The sequence below is a fragment of the Cyprinus carpio genome, chromosome B20, assembly GCF_018340385.1.
Source record: "Cyprinus carpio isolate SPL01 chromosome B20, ASM1834038v1, whole genome shotgun sequence".
Lineage (NCBI taxonomy): Eukaryota > Metazoa > Chordata > Actinopteri > Cypriniformes > Cyprinidae > Cyprinus > Cyprinus carpio.
This window is the reverse complement of record NC_056616.1, coordinates 12,305,053-12,320,758: the sequence shown is the minus strand read 5'-3', so window position 1 is coordinate 12,320,758 and position 15,706 is coordinate 12,305,053. Positions and strand designations below refer to the sequence as shown.

Here is a 15,706-nt window from a genome sequence, read left to right as displayed (position 1 = left end):
AAGAAAAAAAAAAACATTAAAAATATTAGATATAAGTTTACAGTTGAGTTCAAGTTATAGCTCTTTCAACCAGCGACTGAAAACTGGTCTTCTCATTAGCATTACAGTATATAAACTATTGCATAGGACGATGCAAGGCACAGTGTTGTAAGTGCACTTAAACTGAGTGAAGAAACAAACTCTATGCTACATTAAAGGCAAGTGAATGACGGCTCATTCTTCCTCTCTGTGGAGTGGGCTTGATTCCTCAGCCGGAGGATGGTCTCTAGCACCTTGCGGGCTCCGGAAAGAAGTCCCTGAGGTCAAACTAAGGAACGACTGATGTGAAGAGAAATCAGAAGTAATCAGTACCAGTTCTGGTGTCCATAACATTGTGGTGTGAGAACTACAAGTACTCACAGGACAGATTTTGGTAAGTGACTATGAATGCTTGAACTTGGTTAACCTATACATTGTTCAACACATGTCCAAAAACAAAAATGTATGGGCTACACATAATATTTTCCATATTATTTGACACTTGTACCAAAACACAGCAGGGACTTTGAAAAGGTCACATATTTAGGGTGGGATTGCTGAAAGTCCATGATCAGCGGTGCAGTTTACAGCATGACCACACTACATGCCTGAGGAAAAAAACAAGACTGAAGAACAAAGCCATTTGTGTTTGAGCTGATCTTTAAAAGGGAAAATGAGGGGGTGGCTTCAGCCAGAGGCAAAACTGAGCCGTTAGACAAGGAATAAGCCTGGTCCACAAGTACTTCAGCTGAAATAGAGAGTGATGGGGTGATGGTGAATTTTTTTTTACTTCACAGTGTTGGATCACTTAAAGGACTATGAGTGCCACTTAAAAATTAAATCTAAATAATAATAAAATATATAAATGAAAATGACAATATAAAGGAAAATTACCTATCACTTTTAAAAAAGTAGACCTTTTACATTTATTGTTTAAAATGTTAAACTAAAATCATCACAATAATACAGTGCAGCAGGGATTATGAGTTTTTGTAGACAAATGTTGAACAGGTTTTTGTTTTAATAATTCAAATAAGGTCTGCGGTGGACACAAGCTCAAAATATTTTCCTGTGTTATTCTACGACATACAATACACCAGTAATACCCCCTCGTGACATTTTTAAAGCTTTTACTTGTCTTGAAAATGGCAGTTGCTAACAAGTGGCTAAATGAGACTACAGAGGTTTACACCATCACGCTAAAACAGGAAAACATGTCTACTCAATAGTCTGCTTTTACAGCCTGGATGTGTTTAAAATCACACTCTTGGAAACTATTCTCTAACTCAAACTTTCAGGGAAAATGTCACAGTTGTAAACTTCCACGAGGGGGATTGAAGTCACAATGGTTGTGTTTCCAGATGGACCTTTTAAGAATGTGGAAATTCTGTAGAATTTAACCAATCGGATGACGACTTGAAGTGTTTCCCATTTTGAGATGCGTCTTATTCATTGCATATTCAGCCAACGTTCCATGAATGTGATGTCTGAGGCTGAGACTAGAGTAATGTTGTCTTCCAGGTTAGATTGCATTTAAAATGATTTATATTATTTGTTACATTAAACAACATTAACATTAATGAAATAAACTAAGATTTATTAATCGATCGATTTTAATTTTTAAATGAATACATTGGTGATTGATTTCTTCATTTTATTTTAAGTGGCACGTACAGTCTTCCATAAATTTAGTCCTCCATCGGCTCATTTTTAATAGAGGAAAATGAGAGCATTTTTTAAAATGTGTGTAGGCAGAGTCATTTGAGAAGACAAAATACAGGCCCCTTCAAAAATCAGAATGTAAATGCATGTGAAAAATATAACAATTACAGCACCATTTTATGGCATCATTGTTCTACACCTACACTGTATAAAGGTCTGATGGCTCACAGAAACGTGACTAAGTACACTTCAGGGCATCTCAGTTTTAAAAACACAAGGAAATATAAATGATACATGGGATAATGTTGTCACGAGATACATTTTCCCTTTATCACTGGCAGATTTCAGTCTTTACACAGTGTGCTTGATTGTCACTCTTTTTGATGGATAACATTATTTTACGTATCTTTGAATGTATAGTACTGTAGCGGTTTATCAGTATTGTTAATTTTAAATGACCCAAGGAAGATTCCTTACTCTCTCTCTCTTTGCATCTACTCTACCTCTATTGATAAGTTGGCCATCCTCCAGAGAATTTCCCTTATTAACTAGCTCGAACTGCTGAAGCACTGACTCCAGAAAGAGCGCAATATTGATTTGAGGTGACTGAGAGAAAACCAGCTTGTACGGAGGAATGGATTTTTCATTTTTTTCATAAGCCTCGAGAAACCATGTAATATAGCCGGTTTAAAAAAAATCCAATGGCTCAGAGCTGAATCTGAAATGTTGGATTGGAGATAGGCGATGTCGCGCCACGCTGGTTCAGAAAAACTGCAGTCCCGTCTGAGACTTCTTTGGCTTGAGAAGCAAATCCTGTAAGGCAATGCGGGGGGAAAATTAAGGCACTTGTTTTGGACAGTGTAGCTCTCCACAAGACATACAAACCGAGGGCAAGACCGCTCATTGTCCTGAGGGACAACAGGCGGATGGAGAAAGGAAGGATGTACAGCAGACTAGAGGCGGTTTAGGGTCTGCTACTCTGTCCAAAGCTTTGGAGGAGAGTGGGTGTTCACAGTTGGAGATGTTTTATCCTCACATGATAGCACAACAGCTCCTGCAGGCCGCACAGCCCCGTTTTGTTTCTTTGGGCTGAAGATTGTCAGGATGGCCTCATCAAATACTGTCTTTAGTCCCTTCTGAGTCAGTGCCGAACACTCCAGATAGCACTGGGCTCCAATCTGTGGACATCAATATACAATTCTGAAACAAAACTCTCAACTTTAGGTTAAAGGGACAGGAAATTTAGTTCCACAGAACAAAAAAAAAGAGAGGTTTGGCAGAATGCAGAGCTGCTAGTTTCCATATAAAGAAAATTGATAGTGACCACAGATTGTCGAGATCCTACAAAAGGAAATTGAAAATTTAACCTTGAAAATCATGCTTGACAGCTGTGGTCAGCATTCATTGTCATTGAATGGAAAAGAGTAGCTCAAAAAAATCTGTTAAACATCTTTCTTTGTGTTCCACAGAAGAAAGTCAGTGATATGGGACGACGTACTTGGAACAACACTAGGATGAGACAGAATTTTTATTAATCCTTTCAGTGCTTTGCAACACAGTGGGGAAAGTTTATGAATAGATACATCAAGAATAAAACTGAAAATGAAGCCAAACTGCCAAACATATGAACATCCATCACCTCTCTGGCTAGTTTGAGGCCTTGCTCATAGGTCAGTGGCTTCTCCTTCATCTGGAGCAGACGTGCCAGTGTCTTTGGGTCATCTCGCAAGTCAATTTAAATAGAAAAAAAAAAAATCCAATAAATAAATTGCTGATTCATTTTATTTTTATTTTCCATAAATATTCATATTTAGACTTTGATCTGTTTGAGCTTCATCTGATAATAGACAATAATAATAACTATTATTAATAATATCAATGGTTTATCTGTTAATAAAATACAGCAACAATAATAATAAATGATTATGTATAGTTATTATTATTATTATTATAATGAAATCACATTACTGTCTGAACTAAAAAACTCCTGCACCTGTGTCCCGATGAGGATGTAGGGCACATGAGGCATGCAGGATTTGAGCTCAGGTACCCATTCCTCCTGCACATTGTGATAGGAAGCTGGATTCACGACAGAGAAGCAGATGAGAAAGACGTCTGTGTTGGGGTAGGAGAGGGGCCGCAGCTGGTTGTAGTCCTCCTATATGACGACGAGTAAAGTAAGGCCTGCTTTAGACTCAGTTCATCTCTCTTACAACTGAAATATGATGCAAAAGATCTTTTTGAAAAACAAAATATAAGTGAAAGAGTGCAGAGGATTAATTTAAAGGTTAAAGATTCATTTAAAGCTTTTTTGTGTGTCTAACATACCCCCATAAGTTGTGCTCAGTTTATGTAATTGTATAAATGTACGCATTTGCAAAACCAACAGACTTTGAATTAAGGACTTTTCTCTAAAGTGTGCATATTCATTATGATATAATAATGCAAACATGTCTCGGTCGATATATAGCTGTGGAAAGCACAGTCTGAGCTGTAATAACAAATATTTTAAGTGTTGATTGGTGTTATTTTCTGGTATTAAGATACTTCAACACCACACCAGAAATGTGTTTCTTTTGACTATTATTATGCTGAATACCTTTCAGAAATTAGAATTCAGTTTATTAAAGTGCCTGGGTGAGAGAGGCCAATTTGATTGTTCCTTTAATGAGACACTTTAGCTTGACAGTTCTGGAGGATATCATGGAGAAGTATTCTTGAAAAAGATAATTAAATTTAGAATCATGCTACCATTCAAAAATATGGGGTCAGTTGTTTTTTGGAAAGAAGATATTACTTTTATTGAACAAGGATGTCAAAATTGGTAGTAAACATTTGCAATGTTACAAATATTTGTAAAACATCCTGAAAAAAAAAAAATGTCATGACAAAAATATTAAGCAGCACATCTGTCTTCAGCAGCGATAATAATAATAAATGTTTCTTGAACACAAAATCAGCTTATCAGAATGATTTCTGAAGGGTTTTTACAAAACTGTAATTTTTTACTGCATTGTTTTTTAAATAAATGCAGCCTTGGTGAGCATAAGAGACTTTTAAAAATGATTAAGTATAACCTAATTTGAATTTGCAGGTACCCCTGGTGGATCACTGGACTAAACAATAGTGAAACAGTTAAAAAATGAGTATTCTGAGTCAATAAATGTAATTTTCTGGTAAAATTTTTACATGTAGAGCATCATTATTATTCATGACTTTATTCTATCACTTATTATGAAATGCAAATGAACATAAATAATTAACATCAGGCCTTTAAAACTTCAGTGCCGAATGACAGCTCCGCACCAGCGCCAGCATCTTGTAAAAGTCAGTTCTTTCTTGAGTGCCATTGATCTCATAGTGAGTGATCAATAGAAGAGAAGGGCCAGACATCACACAGATGCTCCTCTGTATCAGTGAACTGCTTACAGGAGCAGATGTACTGGATTATATAACTTTCATTTATACAGCAATGTGCGGCTCACTACATTAGACAGTCTTTTCAATTCTGAAACGCAGCAGATATTCTTCATTACAGCTCATACTGTGCTTGCTACAGCTATATGTCTAAGAAACATTTACTTAATTATATCAAGTGAACAGTAGTACTCACACATTAGCTTTATTTATTACTTCAAGCAAAAAACAGTCGTTGAAACAAAGTAACAAATAAAAAAAAACAGTGACCCTCAGTGCATTGTTAGTAAAAGTTGGTAAATATTTATATTGTTATGCAAATCAGTACCCTATAGTGCTTTTCACCAGTCTGGTACAGTATCTGAGACATGCAATGTAAAATATGCATATAATGCTATTTTCCCTTGTATTGCATGTTTTTGCATATAAAAGAATAGTTTATTTCCTCATAATTTATTCAATCCTGTTTCATGAATGCCAACCCCCCTGTGCAATGTCAGCAACTGCCAAAGTCCTTATAAGAGAATATTCCTAATGAGAATAAGAGAATTCCTTATAAAAGCCAATAAAACTGATGCTGAAATTGTTAAACAGATGAGTGGAAGTGACAGTAATGATCAATCATAAAAAAAAAGAAAATAATTATGTGACTATTATTTTTTTTCCAACTAATTTAAGTTACAACACAAATATGTTGCAGGATTAAAACTCTAACAACTGGCGCCCCATAAGCTGCATATTACAGGGCCGGCTGATTCTGTGATGCCTTTAGACACACAAGGAAAATAAACAGCTGGGCTTTGGTTCAGATGCATCTATCTCTTCAGGCTGTATATGAATAGTTATGAGTTTCCTTTTGAATCACTGCAATAAGCCAAAATCAAAGTCATTATGGTGAGCTGACAGTGACAAAAACAAAACCCAGCCTGTGGTTTGTTGTAATTTCAAGTCAGTGCTTGCAGCTTTATTTACAACATTATTCAAAACAGGCTATACATTCTACCATTAAAATGTGACTGTGATGCAAAGTTTACATTTAGAGTGATCTGATGCATGGCCACAATGTTTTAATTTAGTAATGTTTTTAAGAGTTTCAAATGCAGTTGATGAAATTAGTAGGGGAAAGGCATTAACCAAGTGAAAAACATGATTTTTGTGTTATGTCTGGTTTTATATGGCTGTATATTCATTGGTATTTGGTAACCAATGTGAAGTTGTAATTAAATTTAAATGCATTTGAGGGCAGTCAGTCTTTTTGAGGAAGTCGGCATGAAATAAAAAAAATCTGAAATGCATGTTATAGATCTTATTGTGAATGATTTAGCTATACATAATGTTTAATTTGTCACATTCTTTACCTTGTATTTATAATCAAAATGCCGTAACTCGATCTTGCAGTAAAACGTCAGACTGCTATCTGGTGACGTTTGTTGGACTTTTCCAATCATTTTGTCTGCCTAAACCCCACCACTTTCTTACAATATTGTTAGTGTTTCAATAGTGTAATTGTACAATAGTGTTCCTGTGGCTCAGTGGTAAAGCATTGCGTTAGCTGTGCAAAAGGTTGTGTATTCAGTTCCCTGGGAACACACATGATAAAAAAAAAAGAAAGTATAGCCTGAATGCACTGTAAGTTGCTTTGGATAAAAGTGTCTGCTAAATGCATAAATGTAAATGCAATATACTGCAAGCTCTCATTTAAGTCTGCCTCCACTTGAATGTATAGAAGGAAACATCTGCTTCTGTTATTGTGACTATATAGACTTCAGAAGCATTAACTCACTTGTCCAGCAGTATCGTACAATCCCAGTAAGTGCTGCCTCCCAGATACTGTTATATTCACTGAAAAAAATAACAGCAAAAACGGTTTGTTACATTCATTATGCATATCAAACAGAAAAATACTGTGCAGAATATGGCTATAAAATGTGTGTTTGTCCAGCAGTGTTTTCTGCTCCTGATGTATCACATCCCTCTGATGTACTTCCAGAACTCTGGACCTGCTGTTTGGTTGTGGGTGGGAACGGAGGTTGATTTAGAACAGGACAGCTGTCAACAGCAAGGGGTGACTGGTTTTGGAAAACAGGGAGGGAAAAGTGGTGTGTGTGCTCGCATACATATTTTCATTCTGTTACGGGTGATGAGGAGGAGAGAGAACGGCTGTGTTGACACAAGCGAAAGGAAGAAAAAAAAACCCAGACAAGTCATCTCTTTTTGTCATCAAACAACACACAATAAAAGACCACTGCAGAGAACAGGAGAACAGCTGGACTCAAATTTCACCGAGGTTTCAAACAAACCGCAGATACTAGTCCCCCTGTGTGTCCACAACTCTTTTCAAACTCAGCCCTCTGATAGTGGTTTGAGAAGACTGATTAAAGGAATGTATGCGTGAGAAAAGAAAGAGACTGTGATGTGAAAGGTGGCCCCCACCAGATTCTTCAGGCCTCAGCACCTTCTGAGACTGAGACACCCTGAACTGAATTCAATCTGCTCAACTACATGATGGGCTGCAATACTGATGACTGGGACCATAAAAAGATTATACCAAATATTTCATAACCCATCAACTGTACTGAGCCAGATACCCATGGATGCTTCCAAAATGACCAATAACCTTCCTGTCAGAACCAAAGCACTTCCTGCAAACTATAGATCTGGCGTCCTTAATGAGCTGAGAAGCTTCTGGAAAAGGAGAAGACAGCCTCTCCAATATCCCTTGAAAATAAGCCTAGCAAAATGTCGAAGAAATTCACCACAGATAATTCAGATTAAACACTCCCAATATAATGGCAATAAAAATATGGCAATGCAAATTTTGAGTACAGATGAACACTCACTGATTATAAAAAATAATCTGATATTTAAAAATCTAGGCTCTCCAATAGGATTCACCTTTTATCCTGCTGCTTTTCAAGCTTCACAATAACAAAAAAGCTCCATAAAAGAGTTCTCCATACAACTTGTGTGCTAGATTCCCGGTCCACTGAAGTCATATTATAGCTTTGTGTGAATATCAATGGTCTTATTCACAACAAACTGTTTGACGATCCAGTTACAGCTCACTTGAGGGGTAGATTTTCATGGAATATGAAGTAAAACATTTTTTGATTCTTACCATCAAAACACTAAGAATATACCACAAGTCATATGGACCACTTTTATGATAATTTTATAGTGTTCTGTTGACTTTTTAAATATCTTTTTTGATAATATTTCATTATGAGAAAAGTTTTTTTATTGTTCTCCAAACAACAAACATTTGTTCAACTATACTGAATGCATAATTTGAATAGTTCTAGTTAGTCATAAAACAAAACCCTGAAAGACACTAAAAAACCCTAAAAAAAGCAGTTCTTACGCTAGCTTAACTGTTTTCACTTGAAAAGGCATAATGGTTTGTTTTCATAAATGATGAGTGCAAAAAGGGTCTGTGCGGCCCTTTTTAAATTCAAATGAAATTTTCAGTCATTTTCTTACAACGCTTAAGCGATTGCTAATCTCAATGCTAATTTTAACAAATCATGTTGCTCAACACTGGGGACAAGAGACAAATACAAAGCAGCAGCTCTAATGCCCCTAACTTAGCCTCATGGAGGGTACAGGGGGGTCACTGAGGAGGTGAACTGTGGTGTGTTGCAGCTGTAGGAAACCAGCCAAGCGGTGTTTTGATTAGATGTGCTTAGAAGTTCTTTGCCCCTGTAGACTATGAAGATGGACCAGAAACAGTGGCCTTGAGTCTGTTGCTTTGTATCAGCTGTTCCTGACAGGTCCTCTTACCAGCACGATTCTTTTTCCCCTCTTGGGGCTGGGCTAAATAAGGAGTCTAATCTTTTCTCTCACTTACTGATTCTCTGACTCTTTCTTTGCCTATAAATACAAAGCCACTAGTACAAAAACAAGGCTGGGGTGATGTGAGGTGAAAGTTTGAGAGAAGTAGAGAAATTCAAGTCTGTAGGGATGGAGAAGGTTTGGTGGCTGTGAATCAGGCTCTCAGCTGTTCTCTCCAGTCAGCTGTCTTTTTTCCCCATGAGGCTCGAGCTTTCTGTAAAAACCCCCCCCCAGCCCCCGTTCTGTGGCCTGGAGAGAAATCAATGTTGTGTTACAGTCTCACTCAAGCAAGCCTGACCCACTGTTGTGAAATGTGATTTGGGGCGTCAGAAGCCAACACGCCCCTCCAGACCTCAACATTCTTCATTCCTCCTTTTCTCTTTCACAGAACTGGCCTGTGACATTGAGTCAGCCAATATATCTGCATTTAGTGAGCTTTAGCCTATAAGAACAGTACAGCGAATTGTATAGATACTCACATGGTAATAGCAAGAGACTGCAAATTTAATTTAGACAATTTCCATTCCATCACCAGGGCATTAGGTCTCAAGTGATAAGTAAGCATTTTATTGTAGATGATTTCACTGCTCTCTCACAACTGACACCCATTTTCCAATGGTGGACTGTTGTCCACCATTCATTCCATTAAAATAGTCTTTTTAGCAATAAATATATTGGCATCTTAGATCTGGTACGGGTAATTGGTGCATTGTGCACCATTCAAAGTGCAATTGTCACAACTGTTTTATGTCAGCAAACTGGCCAATGCCACCACTCAATTCAACCTTTACATTCACCTGCCAAATATATCCACTATGCTCTTGCAGAGTTGTGATCCATAAATTGGTTTATGTTTTTTGACCACTAGTGTTTCTTCAAAGGCATTGGTTGGTCAATCTGCAAAATAAGCCACTGGGTTTTATCCTCTTTTCAATTCCTGTTTTTACAACACTTTGCTTGCCAGAGGGAAGTGTACATAATCTACATACACATTTTTGCATAGCATAACTAAAAAAGACATTAATGCGATTAATCTTGTATTCTGAAGCCAAAAGAATCTGTAATGCCCTTACACAGCACTTGCTATAAGATTGAGCTTTTGCTTGTCAGTGAACGTTTTGTCACAGTATTTCCACTCAGCAAAACATGAAATGAGCTCAACCACTCCACTAATTAGGAATTTTCATTTAATTACTTATTAGGAACTCTTTCTAGGTTTCTATGAGCCATTTCTCTTTAAGGTCTTCCTCAAAAATATTTACATTTATAATATTACTTGAAGGGACATGTAAATGTTGGTTCAGAAGGTGTTTTTAATTTTTATTGATAAAGTGGAGCAAATGTTCAATCAGAAGGGATTATAACTCTAGGAAAATTCAAGTAAGCTTTAGATGTAACCAAGTAAACAGAGTGGGGGAACTAACCAGAAGAGTAATTTGCTGCTAATTGCATAGAGATTTTCTCATGGGGTTTTATAGTGATGTTTTTCTATTTATGAGTAAAATAAAGCCTGTGGTAAACATAAGGTGATGATACTTTGATGTTTTGTTCTACAACATAAACTGCACACACTCACACCCCAAACTTTCTTATCTAGTTATTTATTAAAAACATATGTTTTAAAAAATGAACATAACTGCTTCAAAATTTGTTTTGGATATGGATGTGTGTAATATACATTGTAGAACAAAATGTCAAAGTATCGTCAAATTATGTTTACCACAGGCTTTTTTATATGTTTTACCAGCAACTTTTACTCATAGTTCAAAGAAGGTTTACTTTCTTCAACCACTCCATTAGACACTTTTATTCTTTCCACCAACCAACCACTCACCAAATCTGGTGTGTTGATACCACTAACCATCAAACCATCTGCACAGGATTACAGGATATCATAAGCAGCAACTAATAAAATATCTTCAAAACCAGAACAAAACTCAGCTGAAATACTCTGGGTGTTTCTGGTCTCCTTTATTAGTATTATTAAATATATAATTATTATTGATATCAGTGTTAATAAACAATCTAACTGATAGGCTCTTTTTGTTTTATTAAAGCTCAGAATATTATTGCTCATGGTGATCTTTCAAAACCCTGTGCTTTACAGATCTGCCAAATCAAGAAGAGATCAAATCAAATGGAAAATGTAGTGGAAAGATAATGAAAAAAACAATAGGTGTTAAATTAGCGATCTGTGCCGATACAATGCCAGCTGTGGTGAATGGAGCGTAGCAGCACAAAGAGTTACCATTAGCTATGGCATAGATGAGTGTTTAACATTGAAAATTGCTACTTCCCAGCCTGTCCCTATAACTAAAACGAACTATAGCTTTCCAGCTGTAGGTATTTTAATATTGACCACGTGGCAATATACACAATGCAGTATCACTGCTAGATTAGTTAGTTTTGTCAGGAGTGTAGTGGGAGCCACAGTAGACGATGACTCATCTCAAACACATTAACAGGCACTGTGTCATGGACCGGGAATGTCATTGGTTTGTTTTGGACAAGAGGATTCAGATCCTGTGGGATTTATGGATGGAAACCACAGTCCCAGATACTGTTGGGTTGAGCTGTAGTTCTCTAGATTGCAATCACAATGGCTCTGGTGAAAAGAATATAATTTTAGTTCAATCACTTATATTATATTTGACCTTGTTTACATGAGTTATTTCTTGTAAAGTATTCTGTATGTGTTACAATTAATAAAACACACTAGGCTGTGTAAAAGACATAACTGGAAAAGATAGATTATATGATATTACCTTTTCTAATGTACACTACCAAAGTTTTGGGTCAGTAGTTTTTTAGTCTATTAAACAAAATAAATATATCTCCAAATAGCTGCTGCTTGGATTGCTCAGTTAACCATTTAACTATACATTTTGAAAAAAGCTGCTTATTTATTAATTATATGTTCACTTATAATTCAATCACCATATTCTCAGTGCTTCCTATATTGCAAACTGTTTCATTACTGCTGAGGCATGAATGAATTTCATAGTTTTTCATTTAAGACCAATTCTAGTATAGCAACACAGTAAAGCTTTCACTGGCCTACAATGAAAGTTCTGTCCTCTTTATCCTACACATTAAGCCACTATGTGACAATTCGCTACTTTATTATGATGCTTTGTCATGCTCTCCAGGGGCCTAAAATGAAAGTAAGTAATTGATTGGCCCTGGAAGAATATCGTCGCTTTTCTCTCGCAATCCTTTTGTACTACTCTGTCTATACTTTCAGAACATGTACTGTAAATTATGGTAGTCCACCTCAAAATGGTGCTTAGGCACTTCTAACTTTTACATACCATGACTTAAATTTTAATTCAGTTTGCCAGCACACTATAAAGGAACCAAATAAAATGCCTTTATGTGTCCGCTATTCTTTATGAGCACGGTTTCATTTCCTTAAAGGTGAAGTGTGTTGTTTATGTACAACTAATGTCACCAAAATTAACTGTAAAAATTTAAACAGGTTTCCCAAACACTCTCACTGTTGGATTCTGGTTAGGATTCTTAAAAGTCTTGTGGCAAACTTAAAGTTGTCTTGGCAGGAGAAAGTATTTAAACATTAAAAATAAAATCATCACAGCTTTAAAAACCACAAGGTTAAACGGTATGATGCGATTTAAATAATTTTTTTAATTTTTCCTTTCTTTTTGGAGTGTTACAAGCTCTTGGTCCATTAAGAAGATCTGTAAAGTTGCAAAGACTAAAGTCTCAAATCCAAAGAGATATTCTTAATCTATAATCTAAAAATATAATCTAAAAATCAATGCGTTTCAGAAAGGTGGGGCATAGAGGAGAAAAAATTATGTACAGTATGTGAAAAATAATGTGTTTTCTAACCTTAAACCACATAAACACGTTGCATTATACCAAATACACAAAATAATGTTCTTTTTTAGCAACATCATATGACCCCTTTAAACTCTGCTCAGTCAGGCCTTTAATTGCTTTTTTTATTGTTATTACCAAAAAGTGCATGCATTCAAACTTTTGTTCTGTGATATCCATTTAGTGTCCTCTGGATGGCCTCACTCATCAGCTTTATTCAACTGCAAGAGTTGACTGAGAATCACACTCCCTGAAGATCTTTCCATCTCATTCAACTCCCAAGAGTTTAAAAGTTTTACTGACTCCTTGAATGAGTTCAGTCTGTGTGTTTGAACTGAGCCTGCACTGGCCAGCTGGAGGAAATTACAACACAGGATACTATTAAAATCTCATAAAAAGGAAAAGAGTTCTACTTTTTGGCACAGCCCAGATAAACATGCCTTATTTGATCATATGACACATTGGAGCGAAATGTGCAATATAGAAAATCCTTTGACAATACCTGCTTTCAGGTTTTTAAGCTATAAAAAACACTTTCACAAATGAGAGCCAAAAAAGATTGGGGCTAAACTGAGTTTTTTCCCCCTCCATGTTTCATAGTAATTCACCAGTTTTTTCTCTCCAGTCCTGGAAATATGTGAATCACTCAGTCATTGTGGTATCATTAATCATCTAAAGACGCTGAATAAGAGATCTTGCTTCAAAATCCAAACAGTGTAAATATGAAATGACAGCAACTCACTCCACTGCTTTTCCAACTTTTCCAAAGCTAATAACGTCTACTGAAAAGACCTGTATTGCATTTGGAAGACTGCATTAGATTAGAATGATTGCAGACATCTACTTTTGCAGCACTCCTTATATTAGTGTCATTTTGAATTTTTCATCTTAGAATTTTTTATAGTTGGGAAAACTTTTAATAAGAGATCATAGCTACATCCGAAATCACATACTGTCAAGTAGGTGCTATATTTGGTTTGAAACATACTTTAATTCTGACTGTTCAAAAAGTGTGTTTTATATAGTATGAATATGGGAGGTATGAATGAACGTACTATTATTCTCTATGTTGTTACTGTCACGTGACCTACCAGTGTCAGTTGCGTCCCTTCACTGCCACTTAAAAATCCTCTTCTGTGGCCTCATGGGATAGTACAGTGTCTCTGTGGATGTTGTAAGTCAGGTACTTTTTGCCTCCTGTTCTTATGAATTCAGATACACTGCTTTTTTCATGTACTGACTTTCACCTACTAGTATGGAAGCAGGCATATGGACACAGGGCTTGTTTGTAATTTTTCTTCCTACAAGTTCTTTTAAGAAGGTTCTTTCTTTATATTTGTGAGGGAAGTGTCCTGCTGTTTCCAGAGGATGTTGAAGCTGACCTGTCTGCCACTGTGTAATTAAGACTTGACCCTCATAGGATTCTGGGAGCATGCATGTGTCATAGGGGGCTTTCCCCTGATGAAAACCCAAAGCCTTTATGCATTCATAGCCTACATATGCGTTTGAGTCAGAGAGAACAAGAAAAAACTTAATGGATGGCAACACATTTGTAACCATAAACCACTGTGGTTCTACAAAGCTATAATTCCTCCAGTAGGCTACTGACAACGCGTTTTAGATTGCGTCTGGTTCCTGTGATCAACAGGTTGCGGCTCTCGCGAGCTCTTACTTTTACAGATTTTAATAGCGACACCCTTTTGAAATTCATTAAGTAGGCCTACAATATAATAATTTTCATTAACCCTTAATTAGAGGGCTCTGATCCCAAACTATAATTTGTACCCTGTTTCTACTTTTTAGTATGTCGGGCCTCAGTCCTCGCTCTGGCAGTTGCTATCTCCTCTTTCAGATGGCTATTCTTGGGACCGTCCCCTACCCGACTGCAGTGGGGGGCGGTAGACAACGATTAGGTAGACATACTGTAAACTGCATTTCATAAACAGGGAATTCAGTTAAATGCTTTTGAGCTTGAAACCGTCTTACCTGCATAGTGATCGAATACAGTTGGTACATATTCCTCGGGAAAAGCATCGTTTGCGTAACTCATCAGTTGCCAAACAGGTTTTGCCCACAGCTCCATCGCCGACCACAACACATTTCAACATCTTTTTGGCCCGCAGTTTCGAGAGGATCTCTGTTACTGCCTCCATCCTCAGCCGCTTCCACTGCGTTCTGCCTACTTTTCGAGCTGAGAGTAGGCATGATAGTTGGACAAGTCCAGAAACTATATCCTCCACAGGTAGTCAAGTCTTCGGTCGACTAGAAATACAAATCTTTAAGACGTTAGTCTTCGTGTGACCAGTTGAAACACCCGAGTTGGCGTGTCGTACGGTGCGCAAGCAAATCCGTCAAGTAGGTGACCCACGCTTTAGCTCGTGCTTCCAAAACAATCCCTCGCCATCGACAGCAGTTTCAAGAAAACTCACGATAACTCCTACAACTTGCATTCCGATATTTTACATTTTCCTGATTCGACTACGAAACCGTTTCAAAAACAGTGGCTGGGGCTCCGGTTTAATTCCTTCATACTCCAAACAGCTTTCCAAATTCGCCCCTCCGCGGCTACGCATCGTCAGTGTCAGGAAATCATTGGTTTTCTCGCGAATTCCATATTAGGCAGGAGTGGGCTGGGAACAATAGGGGCTCTGTCCACAGCCTGCTCAGACAGGGGACTTCAGCGGCACAGGAGGGGGCGGGAGGACGTCCCAAATCTAACTGCGTTTCCTAAAATATGGCGCCACAGGGAATTAGCAGGAGGTGGATTTTCATTCATTCATTCATTCATTCATTCATTCATTCATCCATTCATCCATTCATTCATTCATTCATTCACTCATTCATTCATCCATTCACCTTTTTTCTTTGACGTTTCAGTAATTTGTCTAGCCTGTAGTTTCTTTCATATTAATTTATTCAGTGTTCATTTATTCATATT

General features: G+C 37.1%; 1 pseudogene; it reads right to left on the bottom strand.

Moving 5' to 3' along the window:
• Positions 1 to 1,766: 1,766 nt before the first annotated feature.
• LOC122141103 lies at positions 1,767 to 15,385 on the bottom strand (annotated as a pseudogene).
• Positions 15,386 to 15,706: the final 321 nt, after the last annotated feature.